This window comes from Macaca fascicularis, chromosome 8, assembly GCF_037993035.2.
Source record: "Macaca fascicularis isolate 582-1 chromosome 8, T2T-MFA8v1.1".
NCBI lineage: Eukaryota > Metazoa > Chordata > Mammalia > Primates > Cercopithecidae > Macaca > Macaca fascicularis.
Genome location: NC_088382.1, coordinates 283,334 through 297,847, shown reverse-complemented (window position 1 = coordinate 297,847; position 14,514 = coordinate 283,334). Strand labels below are relative to the sequence as shown.

Below are 14,514 nucleotides of genomic sequence, written 5' to 3'. Positions count from 1 at the left end.
GGTCCTACACTCACCACAAATCAAGCCAGGGGAGGCCCTGCCAGAAATTGCAGCTGTTTTTCAGGTCATTCCACAAGGCCTCTTTTATTTTGGGCTAGTCAGGTATATAATTCTTTTTCTCTTTGGTTTTTTTGAGAGAGGCAAAAAAAACCTTTTTGTTGCCCAGGCAGTGGTGTGAGCGCAGCTTACTAGAGCCTCAACCTCCCAGGCTCAAGCGATCCTCCTGCCTTAGTCTCCTGAGTAGCCAGGACCCACAGGCACATGTCCCCCGTGTCCCCATGCCTGACTTATTTTTGTATTTTTTGTAGAGATGGAGTTTTGCAATGTTGCCCAGGCTGGACTCAAACTCCTGGACTTAAGCAGCCCAGCTGCCTCAGCCTCCCAAAGTACTGAGATCACAGGCATGAGCCACCGTGCCTGGCCAAGTGTGTTTCTAATTTCAAAATTAAGAGGACCCAGAGTCAGTTAATTATGTCTCTACTGGAACATGCTGCTTATAGTACATTAGGAAAAATCCAGAACTTGGTAAAGGAGCTGGACAGACACAGCCCTTCGAGGTTGTCCGATGAACCCCTGTGGTGTTTAACCATCTGGAGGGATGTACCATGTCAGACTCACTATTGTCGACCGGCTGAAGCCCAGGTTTCATGAGGTTATGTGTCGGCTTGTAGTACTTTCTCTGGCAGAGATGCGAGTGACTTCTGCCCAGTAAGAGGCTCATCCTAGGGACTTCATGGCCTGAGGGACGGCAGCCTGTTTGAGCTGATCGAGCAATCTCGCGCTACCCTTATTTTCTGAAACGCCTATGAGTGACTTCTCACACGGTCTTTGAAGCGGCTTCATGCCCGCGCTCCTTGGTAATGATCGAATGCTTTTTTTGACCCCTCGTCCCCTTTCTTTGGGGTGTTCCAGTCTCAGTTCTCATGTGTTCTGCTTCTGCAGGAATTTCTGAAGCTGCTGAGTGTAGAAAGCACTGAGGAGGCTGTGCTCCCACCCCTGTGAGCCTTCCAGGCATCATCCTCTCCCCCTTGGCGAGGAGGCGTCCATGGCACACTGAGGGGGCTGTGCTCCTGTCCCCCGTGAGCTTTCCAAGTGTCCTCGTCTCCCCTCCAGGGGGACAGGAGGAACCTTTCAAACCCTTCTTAAACTTGTTTTTATGTCTTTGTTTTAACAGATTTCTTTGCATCTTCTCCCTTATCCAGAAGTGAGGGTGAACGCTGAGTTATTCACGGGAGTCAAGAAACCACACACAGCCCAAAGTGACGTTTGTTTCCCTGAAATGATTTGTGTGTGTTCACCTTAAAATGCAACTCGGTAAAACAGGTGTGTTTTGAGGAATGACTTTAAATTACTCAGGTAAAAATGTGACAGTTAAATTTCATCATCTCTGTGGGTGTCCACAACTCCCTTCTGTGATTGCATGTGAGTTTGTGACTTGTGGTTATTTTTGAAGAAAGAAAATCTGTTGGTGAGGACTTCAGAGGGTGTGCTGGGATTGTGTAGGGTGGAAATTGGGGGCTTCAGTGTGTGGCTTCCTTGAAGAGGTTCAAATTAAGGCTGAGAGTCCCTACTCCAAAATGCTCCGAAACCTGAAACATTCCGAGCTTCCTCATGACACTCGAAGGAAATGCTCTTCGGAGCACTTTGGATTTCAGGCTGGGGGTGCTCAACTGGAAAGTGAAATATTGCAAGACCCTTCTGGCCCCAGGAGCTTAGATAAGGTCATGGAGGGGGCCTGTGCCGGGTTTTCCTGGAGTGTGAGGCAGCCTGGGCTCGCTGAACTGGTTTTTGTAGGAGCCACAGAAGGGAAAGAGGGTCAAAGTGGCCACGCCTGGCTCCTGAGAAGGCTGGACCTGAAGGAGGTGGATGCGGAGGGCAGCAGTTGAGTCCCCAGCGTCTGGGACTCCTGTCCCTGGTGGAGTTGAGAGCCTCCTCTAGTTGTGGCCTCTCCCCTGTCAGCAGCCACTGAGGCCTGAAGGGAGAGGGGGCTGAGGAGAGGAGGAAGGATAGGCCTACTTCTGGAGAGGGCCAGCATCAGCCTGTGCTAGCCTCGTGTGTTACTCCTGCGTCCAGTGTGCACGGCCGTGCCTCGTGGTGTAGCGGTTCCCGGGATGCACAGCGCTCTTGTCTGCAGTAACTGCTTTGTCTCCGACCGTTGGAGGCAAGTTACTTTTTCCCCAGTGAAAAGAGGTAGAAAATCTTACAGAAATGCATTTGCTCTAATGTCTATTTTCCGATAAGACATGGTCGCTTAGGCTAAATCTTTGGGAGGTCAAGGCAGGAGGATCACTTGAGGCCAAGGGGTTCAAGACCAGCCTGGACATCATAGCAAGACCCCATCTGTATAACAGAAAAGTTAGCTGAGTGTGGTGGTGCGTGCCTGTGGTCCCTGCTACTCTGGAGGCTGAAGTGGGAAGATCACTTAAGGCTACAGTGAGCTGTGATTGCTCCACTGTACTCCAATCTTGGCGACAGAGCCAAGACCCAGTGTCAGAAAGAAAAGTTAAAAAAAATCCAGAAATGTCATTTTCTTTTTAAATCATCCCAAAAGAAAATCGGTTTTTTCTAAGAATGTAAAGGGTAACTGATACGATTCTTTCCTTGCATTGTTTCTCCTTTTCAAATATTTACAGTAGTCCATCCACATCGTCTCTCATCTCATTACAAAGCAGCAGGTGTCTTTGAGGTTAGTGGTGTTTCTCTGTGTCGCACCTTGGAGAACAGCCAGCATGAAACCTCTTACCACGATCGTGCGCATCGTTTGTAGTCCCAATTAAAATCCTCTCCAGAGACGCCTGTGCTGCTTATTATAGCAGAACTTTGGTTTCACTGAAATGTGCATTCAGCTAATGGTTTTAAGTTCATATCTGAGATGATGGTGTATAATTCCTGAAGCATATGGGATCAGTAATGATTGAAGATAATTCTGGCTGATGTCATTTAGAGGATATTTTTCATTTCAAGTTAAAGCTTTCTTTGTGATAGTCATTTTGGGATTCATTTAACTATGTGCTTTATTTCATAGCTCAAATTTTCATTAGTCATTTCATAACATAGGATTTTGAAAGCAGATTTGGCAAAATCTTTCTAACAAAATGTTTGCTTATGACGTCCCGAGGAACAGCACTCAGAATTGCTGGTAACTGTGGTACATTTTAAGGCTGATGATAGAAGTCACTTGAATGGCAAGGGCTGCTTTGTGAGGCAGATGGGGTTTGAACCCCGACCCTCCTGATACACCAGTCCTGACCCTGGCCTTCTCTCCTCTCCACTGGGAGATGAGAAGGGTGCCAGCATCCACCTCATAGGCTGTCCTGAGAGCCCGGGACTAAGGGCTTGTGTTCCTGTTGCAGGTGGCGCAGATGTGGGGGCTTGACGATATACACACTGCAGGCTGCCAGTGTCGGGGTAATCCAGTTTTATTCATAAAGGGGGGATTTGCTTTGCTCCTCTGAAGACCAGGTGCGGTGCTGCTGTTGTAGCAGGTGTGTGGATCCTCTTGGGTGGTCCTCAGGTGGACAAGGAGTCACCGATTCGGATTCCCAGTGTTAGATGTGAGGGGACCATGGACCTCATGTGTTCAGAGGGGAAGAGTACAAAGTTTTGCTTGTAATTCCAGGACTGTCAATCCCAGGAATGCCAAACCACTGGCTTTCACCTGACGCAGTCGTAGGTGACACTGTATGGAAATGAGGACTCATGTTTCGCATACCTGAGCCCAGTACCCATCTCCCTCCAGGGCCGTGGTCGAGCCCTCTTCATTTCGCTGGGTTGCCAGCCTGGGGATCTGTAAGCCCAGTGACGTCTCCGGTCTCGGCCCCCGCTCCCCCTGGGGACAGGAGGTGGCTTCAGGAGGCTAGTGATGAATGCCTGAATGAAGCCGACTTGTGACTGCAGTTCTGTCTAAGGGCCTCCCCGGGTGTTAGATGTCAGTAAATGACACCTGTGTGTGGATCTCATGTGATGAGAGAAACAGTGGGGGAAATCAAAGCTTGTGGAGTCTGCAGGTTCTTGACTTGGGGGTGTGTGTACCTGTGTACTTGGTGAGGGGTGTGATGTCTGGAATGAGTGTGCAGGTGTGTCACGTTTGTGCGTGTGTGGTGAGTGTATTTAGCAGGTATGGCTGCAGTGAGCATATTCATGTGTGTTGTATGTATTTGAGGGTGTGTGTGCAGTGTGTACACGGATCATATTTGGTGGGTGTATTTGAGGGTGTGTATGGAGTGCATACATGCGTTTGCGTGTATAGTATTGGGTGAAGGGGTGGCATGTGTGGAGTAAGCATGCACACGTGTATGCTGTGTGTGGGATTTCTACATTATCCTCCCCTGAGCCTGCTCCTGGGCCCTGCTGTCCTGGCAGCTTTACAGTTTGGTGTGTTTTTGATTCCGGAAGATTCTGGAACCAAATTCTGAAGCTGTGATCACAAACTTGCAGCCCTGGAGGACGCTGGCTCGTGGAGCTGGCATGAGGATCTCTGTGCTGGCCTCTTCCTGGGCTGGGCTCTGTCCACAGAAGAGCATGTCTGATGATTGAGCTGTGCGGGTCTGTGGCTCCCCAGCCTCGTATCAGCCCTCGGTTCTGTCCCACCTCTGTTTTTCTTGCTGAGGGGCTCCGGAAAGTGGTGCCTGGGATGGCGTTTTCACCCTGGGGTTGCTTCGCCAGCTGCCCAGGTGCTGGCTGCCTGAGCTCTGCTGCCATCCTGGGTGGACGGGGCTGTCGCGGGGACATCCCTGAGCACCCGCGGGAAGGCAGGTTTAGGAAGTGCCAGAGGTGAGTGGCTTCCTCCCACACTTGATTTTCTGGAAAGTTCTGGGTCTCATATTTTTCCCTAAGGGAAGTTAGAAACGGAGTTTCTCTTTAGGGGAACGTCTTTGCAGCGTCTGTTGTTTGAATGTTCTCCAAGTGTGGAACACTCGGGGCCGTATGTGTTTGGGAACATCCGTGTCCTGAGCGAATTCAGTAGGGAATGGAGAGAGGCCTCCTGTCAGCTTGGCCTGTTTCCAGCTTGTTGGGGGTTGAGGGCTGCTGGTATCCCAGGGAGAGTTAAACACTGGGCGGTGTGGGATGGGAAGGTTTGCTCTGACAAGGACAGTGGGAAAGCATCTAAACAAACGCTGCTGTTCTCCGGGCTCCTCGGGGTCGAGCTTGTTTTGTGGGGTTGAGGGAAAGCTACCCTTGTTCCTGTTCCTCACCATTTGAAAGGTGTCCAGGACACGTTCCTCTGGAGAGGTGATGCGCGTGAGTGGGGGTCAGGTCATAAGCTCCGAGGTTATTTGGGACCTGTCAACTGATTTCCTGAACACACAGGTGCTTGGTAAAGGTGTTCCTGATTAGGTAAAACATTTCAACAGGATGTAATAGCTGGTGGTTGTTTAAAGACTATCACAATTTTCCTGTTACTTTTTAAATGCCTGTTGAATAAGGGAGGATTCACATATTTTTCTTTTCCTGTCTGCATACTTAATATTTTGTTGTTTTGTTTTTCATGTGGGTGTGCAGCTAACAGGATTTAGAAGCAGTCTCAGCCCTGGGGAGACTTCAGGGCCGCCTCAGTCAGTGCTGAAGGGAGGCAGGGATTTGGGGGCTGCTACCTCCACAGGAAGGACACCAAGGGCCAGAGGTCAGCAATCTCAGTGAGGTCACAAAGACGGGCACACCCAGCACCCTGGCCCATGTGCCTCTCCTTCACCTTTGTCTCTGCTCAAAGCTGCTCACCTGGGTCATCACGGGTGATCTTTAGGCACGTGCTTGGTTCTTTCAGAAGTGGCATCTGGCTGTGGTCAGTGTGGGCTCTCAGGACTTCCATGTTTTTGGCTCACATCAATATTGGGCAGTGGTGTATGTTTGTTTTGGAGGGGTAGATCGGGTGGATTTTGGCTTTGCCAACTCATTTAATACCTGTTCTCCTAGGCGCGGGGACCCTCTCGTAAGCCGCATGTTCTCCTAGGTTCTGGGACCCTATCATAAGCCGCGTGTTCTCCTAGGCGCGGGGACCCTAATGTAAACTGCATGTGAGGGATCTCGGAGGTGCTCCTTATGAGGATCCGATGACCTGAGGTGGAAGAGTTGCAATTCAAAACCACCCCCCAGAAAAATTGTCTTCCATGAAACCCATCCCTGGTGCCAAAAAGACTGGGGGACAGCTGGCCTAACGGGGGCTAAGATGTCAGTAGATTTTTGGACTTGGGCCTCAGTTGAAGAGGATTAGATTTTGAAAGGTGGGGATTGAAGGCTTCTAAAGGGCAGGTTTTCATCTCCAGTGGCGCCTGGGCAGAACTGGGTAGAACTGACCCAGAAGCTGACAACTAGTCAGGCTGGCTCACTGCCTGTGTCCTGTGTGTGCAGCCTTGCTGTTTATTCAATTGTCTCGAGGTGTTGTGGATTCCATCCACAACCTCAGAGTAGTGGAAGCCATTACTTCAAGGCTGACCTTATTTAACTTTATCAAAAAGACATGAAAATCATTTAGTATAAATCTTCCAGATACCTGTATCCTTTCTTTTCCCAGAGGCTTTTAAGTATTGCAACTTAAAAATCTTCAAAAATAACTTGAAAGGAAAACCTCTAAGTACACTTTTGATGAGCACCCTTGACAGCTTTAATATGTGAAGTAAATTTCCTTGACTTTTGTATTCCTAGAAACTCGTTCTTGTTCGCAGAAGACTTTGTATTTTGTCAACAGTGGCCACTGTTCAGTGACCATCATACCTGCCGTGTCTCATTTAGAAAGTTGGATGTGGATGTATTGACTTTTCAGACACACAAACACTTGGGCTGTTTGTTTTTGGTTTTGATTTTTTGTTCCCCCGCCCCCCCCAGCTGAATTCAAAAAAGGGAAAACAAGCAGACAGAGTAAGTCCCCGAAAGTGTCTAAGTGGCTGGGTGGGGGATCCTACTATGGTGTTGGATTGTGTTCTGCCAGACATTGCTCCTCGAAAAGCTGACCCTGAAAGGGCTAGCATTGCCCTCACCATGGGACATTCATCTGTCTCACCAGAAAATGAAGAATCTGCCAGAGTACTGTGAGTCAAATTCAGTCAGAAATCGATTAAATAAGAGGCTTTGTCTCAAAGGCCAAAACATGAGGACACATTTTTAATTTTTAAGGAGCTCTTTGTGAGTCAGTCCTGATGTGTACTGCATTAGGAAACCTCTGAACTTCCACGGTCAGGCCCAGAACTCTGAGGGAAAGTGGTTGTGCTCTTCCCACTGTTTTTGTTTGAAAAAAAATTCACTTAGGTAGAACTGGAAGCCTTTCTGCAGTGTTAATACTCATGACCCGTTCTGGGTCTCGGTATATGTGTACTGTATAAATGTACATGTTTGTATGTGGTGTACCCATACTACGTGTATTTCCACTGTGCATGTATTTACAATGTATAGGTATGTACACTTCATATGTGTCCTATACACGTGCATGCTGTAGGCATGCATGTACACGTGTATATGTGTGTATCTATGGGCACTATGGTTATATGCACACTACTTGGACACCTATCTGTTCTGCATGTGTACATACATGCATGTATTTAATGCCACATACCTGTGTACGTACACCATTTGGGTATGTGCACATTATTTCTGCAGATGTATATATACATATGTGCACACAAGCATGCATGTACACTATGCACACTGAATAAACTGGATATGTACACACTAATACATATACATGCTGCATATGTGTACACTATTGCATATGTGTATATGCTGTATACGTTAGTGTACTGATGTACATTGTATACATGTGCCTATATGTACACTGCGCATGTGTATGCATGCTGTAGTGCACCTACGTACATTGGATAAGAATGTATGCTATATGCATGTGTATACATATAGTAAATAGCATACCTGTGTACATACGGATGTGCATGTGTATGCCATATGCATGTACATACAGGTTATGCATGTGCATACATGTTAGCATACCTGTGTACATTTGCTATATGGACGAGTGTATGCTTTATGCTTGTACACACGTAGTGAACTTGTTTGTACACTATATATATTTGGATGTACACTCTATACATGTACACTACATGGATCTGGATGTGTGTGCACTTTGTACACATGTAGTGCACTTACATACACTCTATGTATTCGGATGTGTGTACGCTCTATGCAGGTACACGTATTACAGTGTACCATATACGTACACTATGTGGATGTAAATGTGTGTGTGCTCTATGGCACCAGGAATAGGGCTCCTACAGGGATCCGAGAACGCACCATCTCGTTGGCATTGGAGAGTGTAGGGTGAAAACAGTTGTTTGTTGCAACCTAGTTGAAATTTGGCAGGTTACTCTACCCTTTGCAACGATTTAGGAACAGTCACTTCATTGATGTGTGTGTTCCTGAAATCATAAACAGCTCTGTGAGGTGTGTCTCATCCCCAGACGAGAGAGGGAACCGAAACAACAATGACTCGGTCACTTAAGTGAGGTAGAACTAACAGAGCAGCTGTCTAGCTTTCCGTATTACAACTTTGTCAGCAGCTCAATGAGAAATTGGCACTCATCAGGAAATGTGTCCACTTTCTACTGTTCTTGATTCGTGGTGTATTTACTGCCTCGTGTTATTCCTCACGATGTAGCAAAATCCCTCCTAGAGTTGTGAATATAAACAGTTCATGACAAATGTAGTATCTTCTTTGTTAACATTGAAAACGATATGTAAGTTCATCTTCAGATACTGTTTGGAAAGAAGAGAAAGAAGATGTTTAGGACAAAAGAATAGAGAGCTTTCAAGTAAACAGGGAAAATAAGGACTTTGTGCAAAATATTTCCGAATTTGAGAATACTAAATCTCACATCTAAGATCATAGGTAGTTTTTTTGGGGGGATTTTAAAAGTAGTACTTGGTTTTCATGCCTTTGGGAATTTCACTCCTGATGGAGGATTGCAAGAATAATCTGATTTTTCAGAACAGAAGGACAGTCTGTCTCAAAGGTAAATTCCAGGTTCTACCATAGAGAAAGAGAAATTGCTGCCAACGTTCTGTAAGGTTCTTCAGTTCTTTCCTCTTCTGTGGTTAAAAAACCATCTCTGGTTTAGTCTCAACCATTAGGTTGCCTTACATTTCGCACAGCTGTTGAGAGTCTTCATCATTTGTAGTTAACTTGTTAAAAGCAAAACTTTGTACTAGTTAGATCTGAGCACCTTGAAGGCAGGGCTTTGTTTTATATTTTTAATAAGCAGCAGGGTGATGGCAGGGCTAGGGCCCTTCATCCCATCATGCGTTCCTCTGAGTTTTCAGAGTTCTCACTGTGCGGAGTGTGGTGTTGGCTGTTTAGGGTTTAAATAGGAATACGAGGCTCTGCGACTTGGGACGCTCTTACCACCTTCACAGAGAGCTTGGTGACAGCTTAGCATGACAGCTTGCACACCTGTTGTGTATACTTTATTACGACCCCACAGAAAGGGTATTGAGTTAAACGTGACTAATTTCTTGTGTTTGTTTTTCCTTTATTCCTAGTTACAGTCCCGATACTTTTTCTTCCTTTAAAATCTTGCTAATCGCTGGTGAATTAGTGATAAACTATATTTATGTGTTCTCTAAATCTAGCGATTTAATTGGAGGTCATTTTTCTTGTACCATGTGTCAGTGCTGTGTCAGGATGGTTCAGTTTTACGTTGTCAAAGGATTAACTAGAGCAGGATGCAGTCTTACTGGAACTTGCTCATTTATGAAATATAGGAACTTTATTTTTTGTTATACTCGAGGTGTGCTCAAATGTAAACATTTTGAGTCGTGTTAGAAGGATATACAAGATTGTAACGAAGAAATCAGCAACTTGATCAAGTACCAGATAATGAACTTTATGTTTGAAGTATATGGAACATGGACCTTGGCAATCAGTTTTCATCTTGACCTTTTATATTTCTACTAGAATCTTGGTCTGTCACCCAGGCTGGAAGGGTGGAGCACAGTAGTACGATGTCCATTCACTGCAACCTCTACCTCCCAGGTTCAAGCGATTCTTATACCTCAGCCTCCCTAGTAGCTAGGGTTACAGGGTGTGTGCCACCATGTCTGGATAATTTATTTTTAGTAGAGATGGGGTTTTGCCATGTTGGCCAAGCTGGTCTCCAACTGCTGACCTCAAGTGATCCACCCACCTCAGCTTCCCAAAGTGCTGAGATTACAGGTCTGAGCCACCATCGCTGGCCTGACCTTCTGTTCTAATATTGGTTATTCAGTCTCGATGATAGCACCTGGTTGTATTAACTTGGGGTAGAAAGCACAATTGAAATGAACTTCGTTGTGTATGTACGTGCTGACTTAGCGTTCATGGCAGCACTGTGAGGTGGGCATTGTTCCTGAAAGAAGGCCGGATGGGCAAGTCGGGACTTAGATACGGGACTTGTGGGCAGTCACTGTTGTCCCATGGCTGAGATCAGGCCTGTCTGTCGCCTGTACCCCGAACTCTTCTTAACACACGAACGAGCAACTGTCAAGAGTCGGTGCTCGAGTGTGATGTGGCCTGTGGTGTTTGCCTCACAGCCTTGCTTTGGCTCGGGGTAACAGGGCAACAGCTCCCTCCCTCGTGCGGCTGCCTGGGAGTCCCAGGAGAACCCACTGATACCGTTTATAAATGCCGGACATCGAATGTTCTCCTTGGTACCAGCACATCCGGAATCGGACAGTGCAGTTAGATTCTCGGCCAGCAAACCTGTACAGGAGTGTGTGAACTCTGCGTTTGCTTCTACCGGACAAAGGTGTGGGATGGATGAGACCAGATTTTCTCATTGTTGCCCCTTTCTGAAAAGGACCCTGAATTGACTTCTCTGTGGCTCCTCGCGCCTCCTTGTCAGGTTGGAGGAGACTGCGCCCCTGGCTCAGGCCTTGCTTGCGGCGACGGAAGCTGCTGTTTCTTGCCCTGCCTTCCCTGTGACGTCCTCTGTGCTGTTCTCCTCCGGGAACAGTTCTGCCGAGCAAGCTTGGACTCTGCTCCCTTCTGCTCTTGGATTTCGTGTCTGGAAGGCTTGCGTTCTTTCCTGGTTTTTGATAATGCTGAGCTGCGTTTTTGCAGGGATCACACGTGCCCATAGCAGGGAGAAGCCCCTTTGCAATTTTAACATCTTGACGCTCTCAAGCAGAGCTTGCTATCGAAGTTGACAGCCTCCTGTGTTTTTGTTTTGGCAGAAACTGAATTTCAGTCCTAAGACAGCTTCAGGACACTTGATCCTAGCTCTTCTCTCTCACTGCTCCCCTCGTGTGTGGCAGAAATCATATGCCCTGAAGTTTATCAGTCCCTTCATTTGAAAATCAGTTAGTGTATGCGATCCTCATGAGAATTTTACTTTTTATAAGAGCAATCACAAAGACTGGGTTTTGTGAAACCAGTGCTTTATGTGTATATTAATTGCACTCACAATAAGCTTTGTCTTCTAAATATTTCATGTTTTAGATTAGCCCTGGAATCATGCCCTGGAGTAGTTTTGCTTTTCCGCTTTTATTTTTGGCTAAGGTAAAGTTGAGAACATTGTGATATTAGGTGTAGTGAGCCCTTTTAGCTTCTTCTATGTCTGTTTTCCTTTAAGCCAGAACCAGTAGACTGATACCAGTTTGTGAACACCTGGCATCTCCCAGGCCTTTCCTGGGTCTTCCCTCCGCTGTCTCGTGGACAGAGCAGTCACTCGTGGAAGGTGAACCTGAGAATCTGTGTGTGGAATTAAGTAAATGTCATAGCTCTCTTCTGTGATGAACTGAATCACATTAAGCCCAGTAAATTGTAACAGCAGGTTTTGCACGTGCAAAGCATTGAACACCAGGACAGGTAACCAGGCTGCGACACTTCTGGTCCTGCACAAGACCTCCGGTATCACAGCACATTTAACAAATTGGCAGCATTGAGTGTTTGAAAACGTTGTGTATGTACCATGTCCGTGATTTTCGAGGGCCTGGAAAAACACCTCTGTGGTTATAGCAATCTTGAATGGGAGCTTAAGGTTAGTACTGGGGCAGACTGTGTTTTAAAGAATCAAGGTCTCTAGAGTATGTTTCAGTTTTCCCATGAAGAAGAAAGATGTTAGCTGTTCTTTCCTGGAATGTGGCTATCAGAGTGCCCCACCACGGTCACTCACACATTTACTTCATTTCCGTTTAAGCGGGCTGGGCTTGGGCCAGAGTACTTCGGTTGTCAAATGTCATATGAGGCTGAGGAACTGTCTTCTGCTTCATCGTTGGCATATGGAAATACTGTTTTCCAAAGCATACTCTCCTTTATCATTTGTTTATATAAAATAATGGAATGATTATTTTAACTGTGCAGTTTCCTATGCTTGGTTATATAATTGCGGAAAGATAACGGTTTTATTTTGCTAAAATCTGTGCTAGGAATTGTGCAAAATCTTTGTGAAACGCCCAGTTTACTAGCTTAAGTTATAGATCTTTGTATAAAAAAGAAAAAGCCTATTGCTACAAGGAACATTGTCTTTATCAGTGCAAAAAGCTTTAGACTTATTGGCTGTGTAGTCAGTAAAATGCATCAGAATGTGGAGAAAATTGAGAAAAGCATTGAAGTTTTAAAATCTGCTATGCAGTTTTGTTCAACTCCCTTGCAAGGTACTTAATTTGAATAAAAGACAGAATAAAGTGTTCCCATTGAGGAAAGGGGCAAGAGGACTGTTGAGAATGTGTTCTGAATCTGAGCAGTCCTGCCACGCTCGTCTGTGATGTGGTGGTGTCCATGGTATCACTTTTACAGAACTTTAAGAATGCTGCTTCTGTGAATAAAATACATTTATTCTTAGCATTTCAGTTTTGAGTTTTGAGAAGTGTAAAACGTATTAATGCTTTCTTTCCCTTACAGAATTTGCTTGTTCTTTTTTTTTTTTTTTAAATGCCTACAAGACTCTGAAGCACATTAATCACTTGAAAAGAAAAAAAAAAGGGCCTGGCGTGATGGCTCACGCTTAGTAATCCCAGCCCTTTGGGAGGCCGAGGTGGGTGGATTGCTTGAGCCTGGGAGATTGAGACCCAGGGAACCAGCCTGGGCAACCTGGTGAAATCCCATCTCTACTGAAAACACACAAATTAGCTGGGCGTGATGACTGCACACCTGTAGTCCAGGCTACTCCAGAGGCTGAAGAGAATGGCTTGAGCCTGGGAGGCGGACCTTGCAGTGAGTGGAGATCACGCCCTTGCTGTCAAGCCTTGTTGACAGAGTTTGGACCCTGCCTGAAAAACAGCAACGTTCATAACGTATGGGTGAACTGCCCGGCTGCTCTGTCTAGAGTAGAATAAATCCAATTACGTTTTTGTCTTTTATTAGCATTGAAATTTTCTTAATCATCCCTTTGTTTTCATTACATTGTAGCAATATATTGCTGCTTAGAGTCTGGAACAAGTAGGCTTCTCTGGATCAGGTCCTCACTGGATGGCTAAAACTTAGAATGATTTTTCCCCTCCTTGGATGTGACTTATAGAACTTTGCCTTTTGAGGTGATGTGTTCCATTTGATAGCGGACACAGGAACGCCCAAAGAATTCACTTACGGGGCTAAAATGTACGTGCTTTGTAGTGTTTCCCTCCTAGAATGAAAACGGTACCTCTCATTTGTGGGTCGATGATGCTATTTGCTGAAAACATTTTAAATTTTATTTATTTTAATTTTTTGAGACAGACTCTTGCTCTGTCACCCAGACTAGAGTGCAGTGGCACGATCTCGGCTCACTGCAAACTCGGCCTCCCAGTTTCACGCCATTCTCCTGCCTCAGCCTCCCGAGTAGCTGGGACTACAGGTGCCCGCTACCACGCCTGGCTACTTTTTTGTATTTTTGGTAGAGACGGGGGTTTCACCGTGTTAGTCAGGATGGTCTCGATCGCCTGACCTTGTGATTCGCCTGTCTCGTCCTCCCAAAGTGCTGGGATTACAAGCGTGAGCTGCCACACCCAGCCGAAAACATGTTTCTTTACTGCCTCAGTCCTCAGTTGGGTAGTCTGTTCTTTGTTAGAACATTCAGGGAGCGGGGACATCTTGAGTCTTGAAAGGCGCGCTCTGCGAGATAGGAATCTTCCGGCTGCTTATTTAGGGAATCCTGCTGGTTGTCATTTACTGGAGAGCGCAGTTTCCTGGCTGCCCTGGTCTTTGAGGGGAGGGAGACTGAGGGGTCATTTTCCCACCTGGACCAACGTGTTTATTAAACCTGGCTTGTGGATCATTTGGATCTTTTTATGAAGGAAAAGCCACATCTGTGACTTTCAGTTGAGTGGAAGTCATGTTAAAAAAAAAAAAATATATATATATATATATATATATATTTGGCTACTATGGAGAAGTTTTGTCCTTGTGACCTGTGAATACAGTCACGGGAGAGCAGAATGTTCACGGTGTGGATGCCTACAGTGGACATGCAGAGTCACATTCTTCACTAGTATAACGTTAAAAAGTGACAAATAAGAGAAAAATATTTTCCTCATGACAACCTCGGTAAGAAGCTGGCAGCACTCTTGTTTTTGGAGGGGTGTGAAGGGAATATTGAGAAAGTGTCATCAACATTAGAC

At 45.9% G+C, this 14,514-nt stretch overlaps 1 long non-coding RNA gene across 1 annotated transcript in view; it reads left to right on the top strand.

Annotated features, from left to right (window-relative positions):
• LOC135964574 (uncharacterized) overlaps positions 1-12,418 on the top strand; it is a 38,075-nt gene extending 25,657 nt beyond the window's left edge. Inside the window, exon 2 of the long non-coding RNA XR_010577061.2 lies at positions 1,175-12,418. This is a non-coding gene — a long non-coding RNA (uncharacterized lncRNA). The remainder of the gene's footprint in view (positions 1-1,174) is intronic.
• The last annotated feature ends 2,096 nt before the right edge of the window (positions 12,419-14,514 follow it).